This window comes from Triturus cristatus, chromosome 6 (assembly GCF_964204655.1).
Source record: "Triturus cristatus chromosome 6, aTriCri1.1, whole genome shotgun sequence".
Classification (NCBI taxonomy): domain Eukaryota; kingdom Metazoa; phylum Chordata; class Amphibia; order Caudata; family Salamandridae; genus Triturus; species Triturus cristatus.
Genome location: NC_140589.1, coordinates 1877900662 through 1877909101, shown reverse-complemented (window position 1 = coordinate 1877909101; position 8440 = coordinate 1877900662).

The window sequence follows — 8440 nt, the reverse complement described above, 5'->3', positions numbered from 1 at the left end:
AGATCTGGGTTTGATCCATCACCGTTCTTTAGCCCACTCGGCCACCCCAGTTCAGACATGGCCATATGCAAATCAGTCTGACCCTGTGCCTCATGGGAACAGTCCGGCCCGAACTGCCAAGCCATGCCTTCCCTGCACTGGAAACAAGCTTCCTAGGACCCGTTTCTGGCATTTCAGCCGTCTTCAGCCAGGCTTGCTTGAATCCAGTGGCAAAGTGAGCAAGGGACTCACGTCTGAGCATATCCGGCCAACTTATGGCGAACAAAGCGGTACAAAAGGGGGTGGTGATGGACGGAGCATCAGAACCAATCAAACACTCACACCCGGTCAACAGATCTGGGTTTGATCCATCACCGTTCTTTAGCCCACTCTGCCACCCCAGTTCAGACATGGCCATATGCAAATCAGTCTGACCCTGTGCCTCATGGGAACAGTCCAGCCCGAACTGCCAAGCCATGCCTTCCCTGGACTGGAAACAAGCTTCCTAGGACCGGTTTCTGGCATTTCAGCCGTCTTCAGCCAGGCTTGCTTGAATCCAGTGGCAAAGTGAGCAAGGGACTCACGTCTGAGCATACCCTGCAAACTTATGGCAAACAAAGCTGACGAGGGCTGAAAGCCCGAAACCGGTCCTAGGATGCTTGTTTCCAGTCCAGGGAGAACCTGGCTTGGCAGTTCGGGCTGGACTGTACCCATGAGGCACAGGGTCAAGACTGATGTGCATATGGCTGGGTTCAAACTGGAATGGCATGGTGAGCAAAAAAACGATGGATTTAGGCCCAGATCTCTGTACTGGGGTGAATGTATGACATTGTTCTGCATTCTGTCGATCATTTTTTGTTGTTGCAATTGTCACCCCGAGTGGGAAGGGTATGCTCAGACGTGAGTCCCGTGCTCTCCATGCCACTGGAATCAAGCTATCCTGGCTGACGAGGGCTGAAAGCCCGAAACCGGTCCTAGGATGCTTGTTTCCAGTCCAGGGAGAACCTGGCTTGGCAGTTCGGGCTGGACTGTACCCATGAGGCACAGGGTCAAGACTGATTTGCATATGGCTGGGTTCAAACTGGAATGGCATGGTGAGCAAAAAAACGATGGATTTAGGCCCAGATCTCTGTACTGGGGTGAATGTATGACATTGTTCTGCATTCTGTCCATCATTTGTTGTTTTTGCAGTTGTCACCCCGAGTGGGAAGGGTATGCTCAGACGTGAGTCCCGTGCTCTTCATGCCACTGGAATCAAGCTATCTTGGCTGACGAGGGCTGAAAGCCCGAAACCGGTCCTAGGATGCTTGTTTCCAGTCCAGGGAGAACCTGGCTTGGCAGTTCGGGCTGGACTGTACCCATGAGGCACAGGGTCAAGACTGATTTGCATATGGCTGGGTTCAAACTGGAATGGCATGGTGAGCAAAAAAACGATGGATTTAGGCCCAGATCTCTGTACTGGGGTGAATGTATGACATTGTTCTGCATTTTGTCCATCATTTGTTGTTTTTGCAATTGTCACCCTGAGTGGGAAGGGTATGCTCAGACGTGAGTCCCGTGCTCTCCATGCCACTGGAATCAACCTATCCTGGCTGACGAGGGCTGAAAGCCCGAAACCGGTCCTAGGATGCTTGTTTCCAGTCCAGGAAGAACCTGGCTTGGCAGTTCGGGCTGGACTGTACCCATGAGGCACAGGGTCAAGACTGATTTATATATGGCTGGGTTCAAACTGGAATGGCATGGTGAGCAAAAAAACGATGGATTTAGGCCCAGATCTCTGTACTGGGGTGAATGTATGACATTGTTCTGCATTCTGTCGATCATTTGTTGTTTTTGCAATTGTCACCCCGAGTGGGAAGGGTATGCTCAGACGTGAGTCCCGTGCTCTCCATGCCACTGGAATCAAGCTATCCTGGCTGACGAGGGCTGAAAGCCCGAAACCGGTCCTAGGATGCTTGTTTCCAGTCCAGGGAGAACCTGGCTTGGCAGTTCGGGCTGGACTGTACCCATGAGGCACAGGGTCAAGACTGATTTGCATATGGCTGGGTTCAAAATGGAATGGCATGGTGAGCAAAAAAACGATGGATTTAGGCCCAGATCTCTGTACTGGGGTGAATGTATGACATTGTTCTGCATTCTGTCCATCATTTGTTGTTTTTGCCACTATAACTAGTGGACAGCATATATCAGGGCAACTTCTCACAACCACTCTAAAGAAAACTAGAAGTCCTCGCTGATTATAGTGTTACAGGTCCAGTAAAATACACATGCAGCTTGATAGAGGTACTTTTCATTAGCCCTCATCTATGTAATCTTGCGCAGCAACTTAAAGTATGCAACAGATCTGATTGTAGCCAAAAGACTACAGCTGAATCGATGAAGGTTTGTGCTATCCCCAGTTTCATTGCTCTGAGATTAGCAGGACTATCCTCCTGTTTACCTGTTGCCTACTAGAACAGCTGAATGTAGGATATCAAGGATTGTCTGTAGGTCACAGAAGTATTGTCCACTGTTAGTTATGGGAGGAGTTTACTCATGAGAAAGAACGTAGCCTCCTTTTTGAATTGTCAGACACAGGTGATTCCTCTAATATTTGCTGGGAGCAAATTCCAAATTTTTAGTGTAGCTCCAGAGAATTGCGGACTCCCTCAAAGATCTACTGCCTGCAGAAATCGTAATTATCTGTGCAAGGTCAAGGGGTGTTTTGTAGGATAGAGCTTTGTGAGTAATACATGCAATCTTTAGTTATATTCTTGCCTCGTACGGTAGCCATTTGAGGGCTTTCAAATGTGGAGTGATCTAGTCAAATTTTCTTGCACCTGTTATGAGTTTAGCTGCAGCATTGAGGACATCTTTTAGCGGAGCTGTTGAAATCTTAGAAAGCACTGAAAGACCAGTGCAGCCATACTGAATCCTTGAGATGACCAATGCTTGGACTGCCGTTTTAAGGTCAGCTGTGTCGATGAACAGCTTTTCTGAGATAGCTCAGATGGAATCCGGCATTTTTTGCCTTAGTGTTGATGTGGGTTTGCATGATTAATTCCTTATCCAGCGTGATTCCAAGAGCCTTGGTCAGATCCACTAGAATCAGAAAACAGTTTAGCGCGTTGATCATCTTGGTCCATTTCTTGATCATAGTGGAGGATTTAGGGGGAGAGATCAGAAAGTATTTTTTTTTCTGCGAGTTAAGCCTAGGATGATTGCTAGATAGCCATTGAATGATCATACGTAGTGATTGGTTCTTTTTGTTGATCTCTTCCAGAGACGTAATCTTCATATACAGCTGAGTGACATCTGCATACATGTAGAAGGAAATGTTAGCCTGCGGTAGTACTTCTGTAAGTGGCTCGATTTACAGATTGAAAGTGGATGGAGATAGAGTTGATCCTTGTGGAACTCCAGTTTCACTCAGGATAGAAGGGAGAAGTTATGGTTCACCAGGAATCTTTTAAATCTGTTCTCCAAGAAGGAATTAAACCACTTTAGGACTGTTCCCGATAAACCCATCTTATTCTCCAGTCGGACTAATAATTTGCCATGGTTTACAGTGTTAAATGCTGACGATAGGTCAAGGAGGACTAGGAGACAGGTTTTGTTGTGGTCTAGACCAAGTACAGCTTCATCTACTATGTGCATCATTGCTGTTTCCGTGCTGCGAGCAGGTCTAAACCCTGACTGGCAGTCGTTTATTAGCTTAAATTCTGTGATGTCTTGGTTCAGTTGTTGTTGAGCACATTTTTCCATAACCTTGGGCAATAAGGAAATGTTTTTTACCGGGCTAAAATTGTTTGGGTCTGAGGGGTTCTAGGTAGGTTTTTTCAATAGAGGGATGGCCTGGTCCATATTTAGGCAGTCAGGAAAGGATCCTTGGGCTAGCGAGACGTTAATTATTTTAGTCCAAATGGGGATGACCATGTGGTTTATTGTAGGCCAACATTTTGCAGGAAGAAGATCATTGTAGTTGTTGTTTGGTTTTAAAGTCAATAAGGTTTTGGCAATATCTTCCCGATCATATAGTTTGAATGTTGACCAACAGGTATTATTTTTGGGCACTGTTGGGCTAGATGGCCTGCTTGTGTACTCTTTCGAATCAAGCATTTATCAGCGGAATCCTTGATTTCCCTCTTCAGTGAATAAGCATTAGCTGTAAAGAATGATGAAAAGACTTCACAGCTCAAGACCGATTGAGCTGTTAAATGGGAGGATTTGGCCAATTTGTTAGATTGATCCTTTAGGAGATCGAAGGTTTTTCTCGGTCTGTTCTTTGCGTTATCAAGTTAATTTCTAAAAAAGTATTTTTTTGATTTTAGTACGCTTTTATTGAAGGCTTTCCTGGTCTTTCTTACCTGTTTTAGATGGGGGATGATGGGTATTATCTCCATTTTGGTTCTGTTAGTCTGAGTTTCTGTCTTTCTTCCTTAAGAGAACTGTTGAACCATGGGTTTTTATATTTATCCTGTATTCTGTTTTTTTAAGAGGGCTATGTTATTGATTATTTTAGACATTGTGAGGTTGTAATGATCCATAAGCTCTCTGACATCAACAATTTAGAAGGAGGCTGAAGTTTGTTCTCGAAAAGTGCTGTTAGCCTCTCCACGTTCAGGCCTTTAGTATCTCTAACCCATTGCTTAGGTTTGACGTATTGTGAGGCTGTTTTCTTCTTTATGGATGGTAATTGGAAGGTGATGATATGGTGATCTGTCACAAGGGACAATTGTGATTGATTCCACTGTGGTTTCTTTGGAGATGATCCAACCTAATGTAGTACCTTTTGAATGGGTTGGAAGAGTACCAGCTTGCACTAGTGATTTGTCTGCTAAAAAGTTTTTAAAAATATTGACCTGATTATCCTTGAGGTTGTTCCAATGTAGATTGAAGTCCCCATAGAAAATCTCATTGGAGTGAGGATCATAGTTTTCTGTAATAATTTCCATTAGTTGGTCTATGACCATTATGTTTTTACCTGGGGGATGGTAGAACATGTGTAATTTATACTGTTGATTATCTGAGAGTCGTCATGAGAGCCCAAGGTATTCACATGACTGCAGAGGGTCAGAGTGAGCTTTAGAAGTGGAGATGTCTGATCTGTGGATTTAGGTCACACCTCCACCCATTTTATTTAGCCCTTCTAGTCTCACAATGTTGCAGTTTGGTGGAACCAGTAGGTCTAGGCATTAGGAAGATTAATTTTTGAGTCACGATTCAGTTAGAATAGACACGTCAATTTACTGGTTCAGGAATAGGTCGGCATTGAGTGTTTCCAGCTCAATTCATGGGGGAGAAGGGAGAAGTGGATAGTGCAGCGTCTCTGCTGACAGGGTGATCTGTAAGCTAGATGGATCAAATTCAGAGTGCTCGTGGATACGTTTGGTTCCTTATGAAGTTTTTTCTTTAAACTGCAGGGATAGTCCGGAACTGTTAACAGTATTGTGATTCAACCTTTTGAAGTTCCGATCAATGGGTTCCGTATACAAGAGACCAGCGCTTTGAAAGTTTTTAGAGGTATTAGCCCGAGACGCGTGAGGAATGGACGGTAGGCTAGATTTTAACTGGTTTGCATCAATGGGGCTATTGCTAACTGCTTTGTGTGTGTCCAAAATCCGAATTAAGGCTATCCTGCATGTCATTGCACTGAACCTTGCGCTGAGGATTGAAGTATGGGGGCTATTGAAGCAAAGTAGCGATACTGCCTCACTGTGCTGTACACTATTGTCCTTAGTTTCATTGTTGCTAAGCATAGTTTTTGGCTGCTGGCTCTCCTTATCAGTCCCGCTTTCAATCTCAGCCAGTGCACTCCATTGTGTATAGGTGATAGTATTTTCAGTGATGAATTTCTGGTGTGAGAGGAATTATGAACGTGATTTTTTAACTTGACAAAGCAGTCATCAAATAGTTCCAGATCTTTGTTGCCTGCCTGGATGACTATCGTGCAATTTTTGTAATATGTTATATTCAGTGTGGCCCTTGAAAATTTTGAGGGTGTTATCAGCATCTAAGATCCGTAATGGATGTTTCTTAACTCCTGGATGTTAAGCAATTTAGCCACAGTAGTGCACCATTTAGCCAGGGATCGATTAAAGAAAATTAAGTCATTCATATCTATGCCTTTCTGTGAGTTGAAGGAGGGATCTGAGATAAGTGTTTAAGGGTTTTTTTTCTGAGCAGGTTATGTAACTTGTGTGTAAACGTTTTGGTTGCATTTCTGAAAAGATTAGGAGGTTAGACTATAGATTGGGAATTATTTTCTGCTGGTATCAGATTCGGCCCTTTCATCTTGTAGGACTTGTGTACAATTTCTGTTTTAGACTTTCCCTGCTACCTTGACTGAGTTTTGGTCTTAGGCAGTTAATATCAGAGTAATGAACTATGAGCATCCTTAGCTGATTCTGAGTGTCTATGATGTAGGTCCGAGAGAGTTGTGGTGACATTACCGTGACTAACCTATTTCCTATAGCCTTTCTTTCCTAATTCACATAGTGTTTGTCCTGATTTAGTTACCAAAATGTATTTATTTATTATTTTTTTTGGTGAAGAGCTTCTCTTCTTTTTATTTATTTATTTGATTACTTGATTGTTTATTCTGGTTCCTCTGAGTGATCCTCATGAATAGGGAGACCTATTATACGTATAGTTCAGTTGAGAATTGTCCTTTTTCAGTTTTGCTATACAAGTCCTCTTTCAGTTGCTATTGATCCCTTATCCTTTGTCCTCTTTCAATGACTGATGTGGGGTGGAGCTAGCTCAACCCTCAATTGTTAAAAGATTTTTTTCCATTTCTCATGTACAAGTCCACTTTTGGTTTATATAGTTATCAAACCCTTGTTTGTCTTCTTTTAATACTATTGTGAGATGGGGCTAGGTCACAAACTTGGACATTTTGCAGTTTCAACAGTGTAGAAAGGCAAAAACAAAAGCAAAGCTGCCAAGGGAATAACTTTCGGGTCTATCGGGCTGTTCGGGTCTATCCCACCATAATTCTACTGTTCTGATGCCCCCGATAAACCTCTGTCTATAATGCCGTCATGTACCACCACAGGTTATCTCTGAGATCCCAGAAGCCTCCTGAGCTGGTTTCTCCCTCTGTTGCTTCCCTCTTCACAAAGTGGGAGTGGGAGGCACCTGTAATTTGGAGTCCCCAACAGCCGAGAACTTCAAGATGTCCCCCAAACAGTTCTCGAGCGCCAAGTGAGAAAGTCGGCGATCGAGAAGCACGAGAACGCCAAGCAATGATATCACACGCGGAGATGGCAGTCCAGGATAAAAGGATGATGGAAGATAGTGAAGTGGAGAAGAGCAGAAACCACGGATGTGGAGGTGAAGACTTGCAAGTAGGAAGACAGTCCGGCAAGGAAGAAGCCCAGCAGAGGGGAGACCCGACCGAAGACGAAACACAGGAGAACCAACCAAGGAAATAGGATGGAGGAGGAGCAATGCAGGAGTTCGAGGATTCCCAAGGACATCACAGAGAGTGCCACAATGCTGTGGTACTCCTTGCTGCGGTCCCGGAGGACCATGGCCCCAGACAATTGCATTTCCTACAATATTTGAAGAAGCTAACAGGTAGGGGGGTGAAGGGGAATACGGCATGGCTGGGAGTATGGTCATTGTTTAATTCCTCACCCTTTTTCCTTCACACACTGGTGACAGTGCAGCACAGGCAAAGGGTAGTGTACCATTCAACCCCTAAACTTGAGACTGACCCATTCTTTATTCTAGTTTTCTTTTGGGTTTCCCTAATCTGGGCAACACAATTGTCATATGAGAACGGACGATTCCTGAGAGAATTTCTGAAGGGGACCTTACTTTCATCCAGCAGGAGCAGGAACCCCAGAGACTTTGTGTTCCTCCGTCCCGCCCAGCAGGAGCTGGGCACCAGTGAAATTTGTGTTTCTCCCCTTATTTTCACCCAGCAGGAGCTGGGAACCAGAGACATTATTGTTTATCCCCTTGTTTTCACCCAGCAGGAACTGGACCCGGAGGCACTTATGCAAATTACCCCCCTTTGGTTTTGAGAAATCTGGACTGTTACTTATCTTAAACCGGTACAAAAGGGGACGGAGCATCAGAACCAATCAAACACTCACACCCAGTCAACAGATCTGGGTTTGATCCATCACCGTTCTTTAGCCCACTCTGCCACCCCAGTTCAGACATGGCCATATGCAAATCAGTCTGACCCTGTGCCTCATGGGAATAGTCCAGCCCAAACTGCCAAGCCATGCATTCCCTGGACCGGAAACAAGCTTCCTAGGACCGGTTTCTGGCATTTCAGCCATCTTCAGCCAGGGTTGCTTGAATCCAGTGGCAAAGTGAGCAAGGGACTCATGTCTGAGCATACCCTGCCAACTTATGGCGAACAAAGCGGTACAAAAGAGGGTGGTGATGGACGGAGCATCAGAACCAATCAAACACTCACACCCAGTCAACAGATCTGGGTTTGATCCATCACCGTTCTTTAGCC